Genomic DNA, 11,389 nt, shown 5'->3' with positions numbered 1-11,389 from the left:
AATGTAGCAGAAATGACAAAGGTGCAGCTCCTAAGCCTAGCACCTTCTGTCTCTGCTGTCTTGGAACCCAGCCTCCAACACGGAGAGAGACACAAGGAGGAGAACTAAGGAGCCCCGTCGGAGTTCCCCGCTGAGTGCAGCGGCAGAAGTCATCTGTCTGATGGCTAATGATTTGCATTGCTCAGTCAACACCCGGAATCCAGAGAAACAACCCAAATATCCATCTGTCACCAAACTGGCCCTTCAGCTCGCGGAGCGATAGAAATGGACAAGAGGCTGGGGCGCCTGGGTGGCTCAGTTGGTTCAGTCTTGATTTCGGCTCAGGTCATGATCTCAGGGCTGTGCATGAGATGGAGCCCCAGGCTGGCCTCCGCATTCAGTGCAGAGTCTGCCTGAGATCCTCTCCCTCTCCCTCTGCCGCCCTCCCCTCCTCACCCCCGCTCTCAATAAATAAATAAATAAATAAACTCTTTCAAAAAACAGAAAAAAGAAATTGACAAAAGGCCAATGGGTGTCCCAGGCAAGGCTTTCTTGGGGCTTCTGCTTGAGCCCAAGGGAGGCAGCACAGAGAACCCTCAGGCGGACTCCCTGAGGAGGTCAGGGAGAGTTTTCTAAAGAAACTTAGGTGAGGGGAATGCTGTCCATTTCTGTGTCAGGAAGGACGTTGGGTTTGAGGCTGGCGTGGACGAGAATAACCACCACGGCTTCCCATGTTTAGATGAAACCTCAGAGGCGAGGCCATCTGGCCGAGGCCCTGTGATTTCACATTGTTGGAGCATTAGCTGTATCCCTGGGGGTTGCAACCTTCTCCAAGTTTGCTGTGGCCAAACCGAGAAAGAAGGGCATATGTAGATTTCTGTAGAAATGATGGTTCCGTGAAAGATTTTGGGGAGATGAAGAGCTGGTATCTTTCGGAGTGCAAAGCTATTCTGGAATGTAAAGAACTTCTTTGGGTTGAGTTCCATTGAAGTTTGTCACTGACCCAGGTTCCTGAACTATGAAATACGGATCCTGGGTTATGGAATAGTTTCTCTTGATAAATAAACAACGAACAAATACTGTGGGCAGAACAGAAAAACAAGGAAGGGAGGAAGGAAGGAAGGAAGGAAGGAAGGAAGGAAGGGAAGAAGGAATGGAGGGAGGGAGGAGGGAGGAGGGAGGAGGGAGGAGGGAGGAGGGAGGTGGGGAAAGAGTGACATGGAAGCACATAGATGTGGGGATTCATTAGCCCCTTAGCGCTTAAAGGTCATGCCCCTTCATGCATCTTCATGTCTAACTAGCATGTTAAATCTCCACCCTTGACCATGATTTTTACTATTATAATGAGGGGGAAAGTTGGTGAAAGGTCAGCAGTGGGGTCCATCTGGGTGCAGACTGGTCTGGTCCCATGTTCTCCAGTCTTTGTAGCCCACACGCCCCCCTTTCAGTAGCATCCTCCCTTTGCCCTCCCCCAAGATGCAACTCAAGAGATACCGAGTTTTAGCTTTTTCTTCCTTACGGAGGCAGCCACAGAATGCTGGATTCCGTGGTCAAGGTTGAGGGGACCCGAGTCCAGTCCCTGCTCTGTCTCACATCAACTGATGATAGATAAATAAAATATGGCAAATCCACAAAATGGAATATTATTTGGTGATTAAAAGGAATTACTGATACATGCTACAAAATGGATGGACCATTTGTACAAAACGTCCAGAAGAAACAAATGCATAGAGACAGAAAGTAGATCAGTGGTTGCTTAGGCCTGAGGGAGTGGGAGGGGAAACAGGATGTGACCGCAGTGGGTATGGGTGTTTTGGGGGGTGATAGAAATGCTCTAAAACTGACTATGGCCATGGTTACAGGACTCTGTGGATATACTAAAAACCATTAAATTGTACATTTTAAATGGGTGGGTTGTACGATCTGTGAATTATACCCCCAATAAAGCTGCTTTAAAAAAAAAAAAAACAAGGTTGGGGTGCTGGCTGGCTCAGTCCATGCAGCATGCAACTCTTGATCTTGGGGTTGTGGGTTTGAGCCCCAGGTTGGGTGTAGAGATTATTTAAGAATAATTAAACCTTTTTTTTAAATTAAAAATAAAATAAAAACCAGGGGCAGGGCGCCTGGGTGGCTCAGTCATTAGGCGTCTGCCTTCGGCTCAGGGTGTGATCCCAGAGTCCTGGGATCGAGCCCCACATCGGGCTCCTCCGCTGGGAGCCTGCTTCTTCCCCTCCCACTCCCCCTGCTTGTGTTCCCTCTCTCGCTGGCTGCTTCTCTCTCTGCCAAATGAATAAATAAAATCTTTTAAAAAAATAAATAAAATAAAATAAAAACTGGATAGTTTTCAGTTACTGGGGAAGTTTTAAGTACGTCTTTAACTATGTTTGGAACAACTTTTTCAACTGAAAATTTTATGAAATCTAAATGTAGATCAACAGTTTCTGGTGAAAATTTAGCCTACAAATGGAGCTGAGCTGTGACTGTTAGATACACACTAGATTTTGAAGAGTTAGCAAGAAAATAAATTTTTTGTATTGACCACATGTTGAAATGATACTACTTCGGCTACACACACAAATGTATTAATTTCATGTGCTTCTTTTTATTTCTTTTGATAGAGTTAGTAGAAAATATTAAATGCATATGAGGTTGGCATTTTGCTTCTGTTGGACGTTACAATGTACATTGTTTGATTTGCTCATCGCCATTAATAGGCCTCAACTCTAAAGCTACATGTTAACTTATACATTTTTGCCCAGTAAAAATGCAAATGACCGAAGTCTACCCCAAAAGTGTATTGCACGGTTTGTCTCTAACTTAGTTGACTTACTTCATCATGCCATTCCTGACGCTACCAATCTCTACTCTGCAAATGCTCTTCGTTTTGTTTTTTTTAAGATCTTATTTATCTATTTATTTATTTATTGATAGGGGAGGGGCAGAGGGAGAGAGAAAATCTCAAGCGGACTTTGAGCGCAGAGCCCACTTCAGGGCTTGATCGCCTGACCCTGAGATCAAGACCTGAGCCGAAGGCAGATGCTTAACCAACTGAGCCACCCAGGCGTCCCCATGTGTCAACTTGTTAAAAATTATATTTTGACAAGAGCCCACTGGTATGGTCTGACGTAATCAGATCATTTCTTGAATATAAAAATTATAATAAATATTTCAAATAAAATGTCTAAAAGAAAAAGCAATTCACAGCTTTGCTGCCTTAAGAAAATTGTGTATTCATTCTCACCATGTCTCAATTTTTGACTATAACTTTTTTGGCACCGATGTCATTATAAAACGGATGCTATCTTGCATCCTCAATCGGTACATGCATAAAAATCATAAACATTATGCATGTTTTTACATGTTCTTCATAATTATCATTTTTAATAGATGCATAATATTTCGTTGGCTTTTGTGTCCTAACTTAACAATTTGCAGATTGTTGAGAATTTGGCTGCTTTCCAACTTTTTACTCTTACCAAGCATACTCAGTGAGCACCTTCCACATACGTATGTCTAGGACCTTTTGCTTCTGTATCATTATTTCCTTAGGGCAGATTCCCATGAGACGGATTACTGAACTCCAGAGTGTGAACAATTTTACGGTCATTGAAAGGTGCTGCTGTAACGCCGCCAACAAAAGGTTGTGACATGTATGGGACCACCACCAGTCCACTGATGGGCCGGTTTCCCAAAAAGTCCCCATCAGAAAAAGTGTAATTTGGGGTTTGTGTTTTGCTATAAACTAATCCATGCAAAATAGACTCTCAATTTAAATGCTACTTAAAATTTCCTGTTTTCTATCTGAAGAAAAACAGGCGCACTGGGGCACCTACACAAGGATTCCTCCCACGTTGGAACTGAGGGGCCCCCCAATGGGAAGTAAGCTGCAGACTTCCAGAGCCAACCGCCTTTGCTGTCGAGAATTGGAGGAGCCCCAGCAAGGCCGGCCTCCCAACACAGCACCGGAGCGAGACACCGGCGAGTGGGTAAAGTCAGACTGAATGGAAACACGGAATACGGCTAGAGTACTTTTCCCGTAGAAGTTAAGAATGCGCTGCGTAGACACCACCCTTAAACACGCGGCAGTTTGCTGGAGCGGCCTGAACAGAATACCGCAGACGCGGGAGCTTAAACAGAAACTCATTTTCCCCCAATTCTGGACGGAGGCTGGAAGTCCAAGATCACAAGGTGTGGGCACGTGTGGTTTCTACCTGGGCTCTCTCCTTGGCCTGCAAACGGCCCCATCTAGCGGTGTCCTCACAAGGCCATCCCTGGGCCTGCATTCACGTCCTGATTTCCTCTTCTTACAAGAACACGAATCACATCGGGTTTGAGTCCGCCCTAATAATTGCATTCACCTTAATTACATCTTTGGAGAACGTATCTACAAATACAGTCATTTTCTAAGGGTCTGAGAGGTTAGAACTTCAATTTATGAATTCATGGATGGGGGAGGGGGCGACACACACAATTTAGCCTATGGCAGTAGTTTCCTGCTATATTTGCCGCAACTTTGTAGGCATAAAAGCTTAAAAGTTGGTAAGGTTAAGTGCCTTGGAGGGTCGTATTTAGAAAAACACAATTAAATAGAAACAAAATAATTAGAAAAAACATCCCTCTTTACATTGTCCTGCAAAGAACGGTAAAAGGAGATTAATCTCAGGAACTCTTTTCGTAATCCCCTTTTCTCCCACCACTCTCCGTCCACCTGCAGAAAGCCACCTGCGCACCCAAGTTCCCAGGCTGCTTCCCACCCTCCGGCCCCGGCGTTTTGTAAGGTGAATTCGGGGAGCTCCTCACGCTCCCAGAGCCGCCTTTCCGGATGGGCCCCTTCGGTACCGCCGCACGGCCCAGCGCAGAGCCGCGGGCCGAGATGCACCGCGGGGGGCGGCGGCAATGGGGAGCGGCAGGTGTCGCAGGCGCCGGAGGCCAACGGGCGGGAGGGGGCTGGCAAAGGACCGGATCCGCCCCGGAGGCCCCCGCCCCCAGGAAGCCGAGCATCCCGGGCGCTCCCGCCGCCTCCCAGGGGACCCGGGGGCGTCACGGGCCGAGCCCTCCTCCCACGCAGCCCGGAGCCCGCACCTTCTCTGTGCAGATCCCGTTCGCGACTGTTGTCGGCACCGCGAGGAAAGGAAGCAAGACAAGCGGCCACTAGATGTCCCCATTGTCCCATCACAGCAGCGCAGGGCGCGGCCGGCCCCCGAAGTTTCATTCGTCCGCAGCTGTGGCCGGGGACAGGCTTGGCAGCCACGGGGGTTCTCCATGACCCACCCCAGCCGAGTGGAAGCAAGTTTGGGGGCGAGGCGTCCAGCGCGAGCCCCACATTGGGTGTAGAGAGTACTTAAAAAAAAAAAAAGTAAATTTTTACAAATAAATAAATTTGTTTTTTCTATTCTCATTTGAACCGGTTATAATGCCTGCTTGATTCTCCTCTATGAGTAAAGTAAAATCTTTAACCCGGGGTTGTTTTTAGATCTGTATGAGATTCACGATTTTAACTTTGTTCTGAAAATGATCTTTCAACAATGTTAAGAGGCAGATTCACTACAATGTGTAAGAAGTTTAAGCTTCAGGACCTCTTCCAAGGCCCTGTACCTAATGCATTATTTTTCTTAAAGAGCCCCCCCAACTTGTATAAACTTCAGGTGCACCAAATCTATACCCCCTCCCCCCCGCTGCTGACCGCCAGCTCCCTCAGCCCACATTAGGTAGTTGAAAGATTTTTATCTCTTTTAATTATTATTTTTTTAAGTAATCTCTACACCCAGCGTGGGACTCAAACTCACAACTCCGATATCAAGAGTCCCATGTTCTACTGACTGAGCCATACAGGACCCCAAAGATCTTTTTTTTTTTTTAAGATTTATTTATTTGAGGGAAAGAGAGAGTGGGGGAGGGGCAGAGACTCTGAAGCGGGCTCCCTGCTGAGTGTGGAGCGGAGGAGGGGCCCAGTCCCACCACCCTGAGATCATGACCTGAGCCAAAATCCAGAGTTGGTGGCTTAACCGACTGAGCCACGAAGGCGCCCCGAAAAGATTTTTTTTTAAGGTAAAATCATGATTCCCAAATATAAAATGAAAAAAAGAAAGAAAGGAATATAAAATGACCATGTTAACTACTCATTAATTAGTCCTTTAAAGCAAAAATGTAAGTTATGGAAATCACCTCCTTTCTACAGAGGAGAACCCAATCAGATCGGTACAAGACAAAAATCATTTGCATTTCTATAAACACGGACCATCTGCATTACCATCAGACTTCCCAGTTACTTCTATCCCTACAGAGTTGCAAAACTGTCACAGGTAATAAAGACTATAGACCCCTCAGAATCCGAAAACTCCGAGTGTCCTCTAGTCTAGACAAATCCTAGTATTCCACTGGGAGGGATGCTCAGTATTGGCCATTTCAAAGTCCTTCACGTTTTTTCCTTAACTAATAGCAAGAATTCGGGTAGCAAAAGTCACAAGTTGTTTATTTCCTGGGTGTATTGCCTCCCACTGAGCCTCCCTCCAAGCCCTGTTCCTCTGTATCCTGGTGGCTGGCAACTTGTGGAAAAATTTCCCAAGGCCTCCAAAGCAGGGCTTGCTTTTGCCTGGTTGCAGATGCAAACGGGGCCACAAATCCTGTCCCTGTCCACCCATCACATGCTTGCTCTGGGGCCTTGACACCGCACTGCCCACAAGGGCCAGGTCATGAAGACGCTCGCTCTGACCAGACTACTGTGAGATACTCCCCAACCCGTGGATTGCTTTCTAGTGAAGTAGGGGACATCGAGTTCACTACTAAATTGTGTTTATTTTTGCCACTTGACACTCCTTACTTTCTAGTTTTTTGCTTCTCTGTTCTCCCTGGAGAAAGAAAAACCGAAGCCAGCACCTTCGAGACAAAAGGTCTTGGGGGAGAGTCAGTTTCGGGAGGCGACCTAGAGAAGCACAGTAAACAAGAGTGAGGTTGTTATGCAGATTTACCTTGTGGCCTCTCCACTGGGAAGTTTCTAGAGATTAGGTCACCCCCTCTTCCTGGTACAGTGAGGGAGACGCCCTTACAAATGGAGATTTCCCTTATAAATGCAAATGTCTCTTACAAAAGGGTCAGTTTTCACAGCTTCTCTTCTGCATCCAATTTCTTAAAAATAACCACTTTAAAATAATCAGTATGCCAGAGGCATACTTTGCGGTGGGGTATTCTGCTTCCCTTCAAAATTATTTTTTTTACCGTTGCATGGGATTTCATTGTGTGACTGTATCATAGTTTATTGAACCAAATTCTATGTATCTGAACTTTTGGGGGTGGTTTGCAATATATTGCAATTGCAAATAATGCGGCAATTGAATAACTTTGTGTACATGTATTCTTGAATCGTTGGAGCTCAAGCTTCAGGATCAGTTCCTCGACATGGGGTTGCCTCGTCAAACGTTAAATGCGTAAGTCATTTCGTTAAGATACTGCCAAATTGCTCTCCGTCAGAGTTACACCTTTCTGTATCCCCACCAACGACTTGCCTCTGCAGCAAAAGGATTATCTCGAGCTGGACGTTTTAAGGAAACAGTGTCTGCGGGAAAAGCTCTGAAAACCAGGTAGAAGTGATCCTTTGTTAAGAGACATTTGCATTTATAAGGGAAATCTCCATTTGTAAGGGTGTCTCCGTCACTGTACCAGGAAGAGGGGGGTGACCTATTCTCTAGAAACTTTTATCTCTGGAGAAGGTAAAGACTTAAATCTCCATAACTTCATCGCCCTGGATTGCAGAGCTTTACCTGAAAACCTCCTTTAACTGGCTCTCCCCCACCCCAGCATCTGTGTCTTTAGCTAGAGACATTATTCAAGATGATGACTCAGACCATTTGGGGAAGTTACTCAGTTTTGCTGGGTATCTCAGGCGTACAGGAAGTATACATGCTATTAAACTTGTTTTTCTCCTGTTAATCTGTCTTCTATTCAATGGGGGTCTCTGCCAAGAACCGACAAGGGTAAAGGAAAATTATTTTTCTTCCCCTACACAAACATTTTAACTTTTGTCTATCTGATGGGTGAGATGAGCTATTTTTATTCCCTCACGCTTAACTACCTCCAGCAAACCCGGCCTGTAACTTTGGAAGCCTTTGGAAGCGCCTTGTCAGACGGTCTAGCTCCACCTGGTGGTGGCGGCATCTAGTTGCAGGAAAAGTACCCTTCCTCCACCGATACCTGCCCTTGCTCTTTTCCTTACCTATTAAATTTCCTGCCCTTTCTTCCCTAATAAGGCTGCATCCTAATTCCTTTCCTTTGGGCGACAGCTCGTGCCACACTCCAAACTTTTTGAGTTGAGTACTAAACTAATCTACACTTTGACAGAGGACAAGGTGAGGACAAAGCACAAGCTGACACCCCTCGACCCCACCCCGACTCCCAGGTGGGATCTGTGACCTTCCTCAGGCACTCCTGGCTGCCCCAAAGCTAAGGAAAGGGAAAAACAAATGGTTAACTTAGATCACAGTCCAGCAAGACACGAGTCTCCCTCAGTTTACAAAATGTCTTAGTGATTTACAAGAAAATCTTATCAATAACCTAATTTCCAGAAGGAAACTCCCAGCTGTCTTCATTTTAATACTCTATGTGAGGGAGGGACGCCTGGGTGGCTCAGTCGTTAAGCGTCTGCCTTCGGCTCAGGGCGTGATCCCGGCGTTATGGGATCGAGCCCCACATCAGGCTCCTCCACTATGAGCCTGCTTCTTCCTCTCCCACTCCCCCTGCTTGTGTTCCCTCTCTCACTGGCTGTCTCTCTCTGTCTAATAAATAAATAAATAAATCTTAAAAAAAAAAAAAAAACTCTATGCGAGGGAAAAACAACTTTAACTTGACAATGGCAAGGCCTCCCATATCTTGTAGGTCCTCCATAGCATACAAAAGGTCTTTTGAAAAACCTCCCTTCTTCCTTACCCTCAACTCCCAACTATATAGTCAGTCACCCCTCACCACCCCGGGGGCAGCAGCTCCCCCTGCTTGTGCTCCCTCTCTCTCTCTGACAAACAAATAAATAAATAAATTTTTCGAAGATTTTACTTACTTATTTGTGAAAGAGAGAGTGAGCCCGAGCCGAGCCGGGTGAGGGGCAGAGGGAGAAGCAGACTCCCTGCTGAGCAGGGAGCCGGATGTGGGACAAGATCTCAGGACCCTGGGGTCACGACCTGAGCCGAAGGCAGACACTTAACCGACTGAGCCACCCAGGTGCCCTAAATAAATAAAATCGGAAGGAAGGAAGGAAGGAAGGAAGGAAGGAAGGAAGGAAGGAAGGAAGGAAGGAAGGAAGAGAGGGAGGGAGGGAGGGAGGGAGGGAGGGAGGATGGATTTAGGACAGTGCCCAGCACTAACTGGACTCCAGGTTAACTAGTATTCCGGAAAGCACCGAGCAAATACAGCTTCGAGCTCCTGCCCTCCGACCACATTGTTGCTCCCCGTGGAACAGCTTCGGCTACCTCAGTTCTGTGCTTCCTAAATTCGCAGCTCCACACAGGGAAGATAGAAGATGACCACTTTTCACCTAAATCTGCTCATCTCAAGCTCTAAAGACTATACATCTTTTTCACATCTTTTTTAAATCTATGATGGTTTTTTTCTTAAGATTTTTATTTTTTTAAGTAATCTCTACACTCATCATGGGGCTTGAACTTACAACCCTGAGATCAAGCGTCACATGCTCCACTGAGCCAGCCAGATGCCCCAATCTACTATGTTTTTTTTTTTTTTTAAGATTTTATTTATTTATTTGACAGAGATAGAGACAGCCAGCGAGAGAGGGAACACAAGCAGGGGGAGTGGGAGAGGAAGAAGCAGGCTCCTAGCGGAGGAGCCTGATGTGGGGCTCGATCCCAGAACGCCGGGATCACGCCCTGAGCCGCAAGCAGACGCTTAACCGCTGCGCCCCCCAGGCGCCCCCCAATCTACTATGGTTTTAACCTGACACTTAATGCCACCCTTCTCAGCCCGGACATCCTTAAGGATTTCAACCTGTGTTTCATGGAGTACTCCCCTCAAAAAAAAAAAAAAAAAAAAAAAAAAGACATTGAAGCATGGCAGAATATGCCACCCCAAACGATGCCACGTAGGCATATTGATAATTTTGAGCTGAAGGCAATGAAGAAGGTGATACAAGAAAAGCTCTCTGCCCTTCCCCTATCAACCTAAAAGCAGGACATCAGTTTGCCAAGGCGTCTGTTCCATCTTCTCTACCAGGTAGGACAGAAGGTAATCACCCGTGACAGCTCTAGACTCTTAGCCCAGAGACGGCACCAGAAGAAGCTACCTAACAATCCTCACGAAGTAGCCCTTCCTGGGGCTCCTGGCTGGCTTAGTCAGTAGAGCGTGCAACTCCATCTTGGGGTTGTGAGTTCAAGCCTCATGTTAGGCATAGAGATTACTTAAAAAACAAATAAGTAAAGTGATTACATAGGGAAGAAGAAAAAACTATTAAAAAAAAAAAGTAGCCCTTATCTTCCATTCATTTTCCACATATATTTATTTTCCCACAATTTGCTCCCCTAGAAACTCCTTTTCCTTTGTCTCACCACGTCTCTAAAACTGTGTTATTCTTTTGTTAAGATGCTACAGAAGTCCAAGTTCTTTTTTTTTTTTTTAAGTAATCTTTTCACCCAACGTGGGGCTCAAACCCACAACCCTGAGATCGTGAGTCACATGCTCCACCGACTGAACCAGCTGGGCGTCCCCTATAGAAGCCCGAGTTACCGCTGCTTTGAGTTACTCATCTCAGAGTGCTCCCGTGTGATTTTGTGTTAATATACTTGTTAGTGGGGGGGCGCCTGGGTGGCTCAGTCGCTTCAGGGTCGGACTCTTGATTTCAGCTCAGGTCATGATCTCAGGGTCATGAGATCAAACCCTGCGTCAGGCTCTGCGCTCAGCAGGGAGTCTGCTTGAGATTCTCTCCCTCTCCCTCTGCTCCCCCCACCCCCACTCATGCTCCCTCTAAAGTATATATATTTACTTGTTAGTCTGTCTTTTGCATCTGAGTCATGGGTCCCCAACCTGAGAACCTAGGAGGGTAGATGGAAAAAGACTTTTGCTTCCCCTACCATAGACATCGACTGCAGGTGTTCTGCGTGCAAGTAATTAAAGTCACCAGCCTGTTTGTAATGTTGCCCAAACATTGGTGGAAAGGGATGAGGAAGGCCTGGGGCCTTGGGAGTCGTCCTTGCTCCGCTCCCCCCCCCCCCCACCCCCCCCCCCCCCCCCCGCCGGCTACGCTGCCCCTGCCAAGCTCCTTCCCAGGGCAGGTAAAGAGATCTCATTCTCAGCACTTAGCTCTGTGTGTGTGTGTGTGTGTGTGTGTGTGTGTGTGTGTGTGTGTGTTGTCTCCCTGGGGAGTTTCAATGTGGTCCTTACTGGCCACTTCAGCGGGGTTCAGAGGTAGGAATAG

At 46.6% G+C, this 11,389-nt stretch overlaps 1 non-coding gene across 1 annotated transcript; it reads right to left on the bottom strand.

The window, feature by feature from the left end:
* Positions 1 to 10,604: 10,604 nt before the first annotated feature.
* On the bottom strand, positions 10,605 to 10,677 carry TRNAV-CAC (transfer RNA valine (anticodon CAC)). The gene has a single exon. It is a non-coding gene; the product is annotated as a tRNA-Val (tRNA).
* Positions 10,678 to 11,389: the final 712 nt, after the last annotated feature.

The sequence above is a fragment of the Ursus arctos genome, unplaced genomic scaffold (assembly GCF_023065955.2).
Source record: "Ursus arctos isolate Adak ecotype North America unplaced genomic scaffold, UrsArc2.0 scaffold_2, whole genome shotgun sequence".
In the NCBI taxonomy this organism is placed as follows: Eukaryota; Metazoa; Chordata; class Mammalia; order Carnivora; family Ursidae; genus Ursus; species Ursus arctos.
Note: the sequence above shows the minus strand (reverse complement) of the source record. Positions and strands in the feature narration are given on the sequence as shown.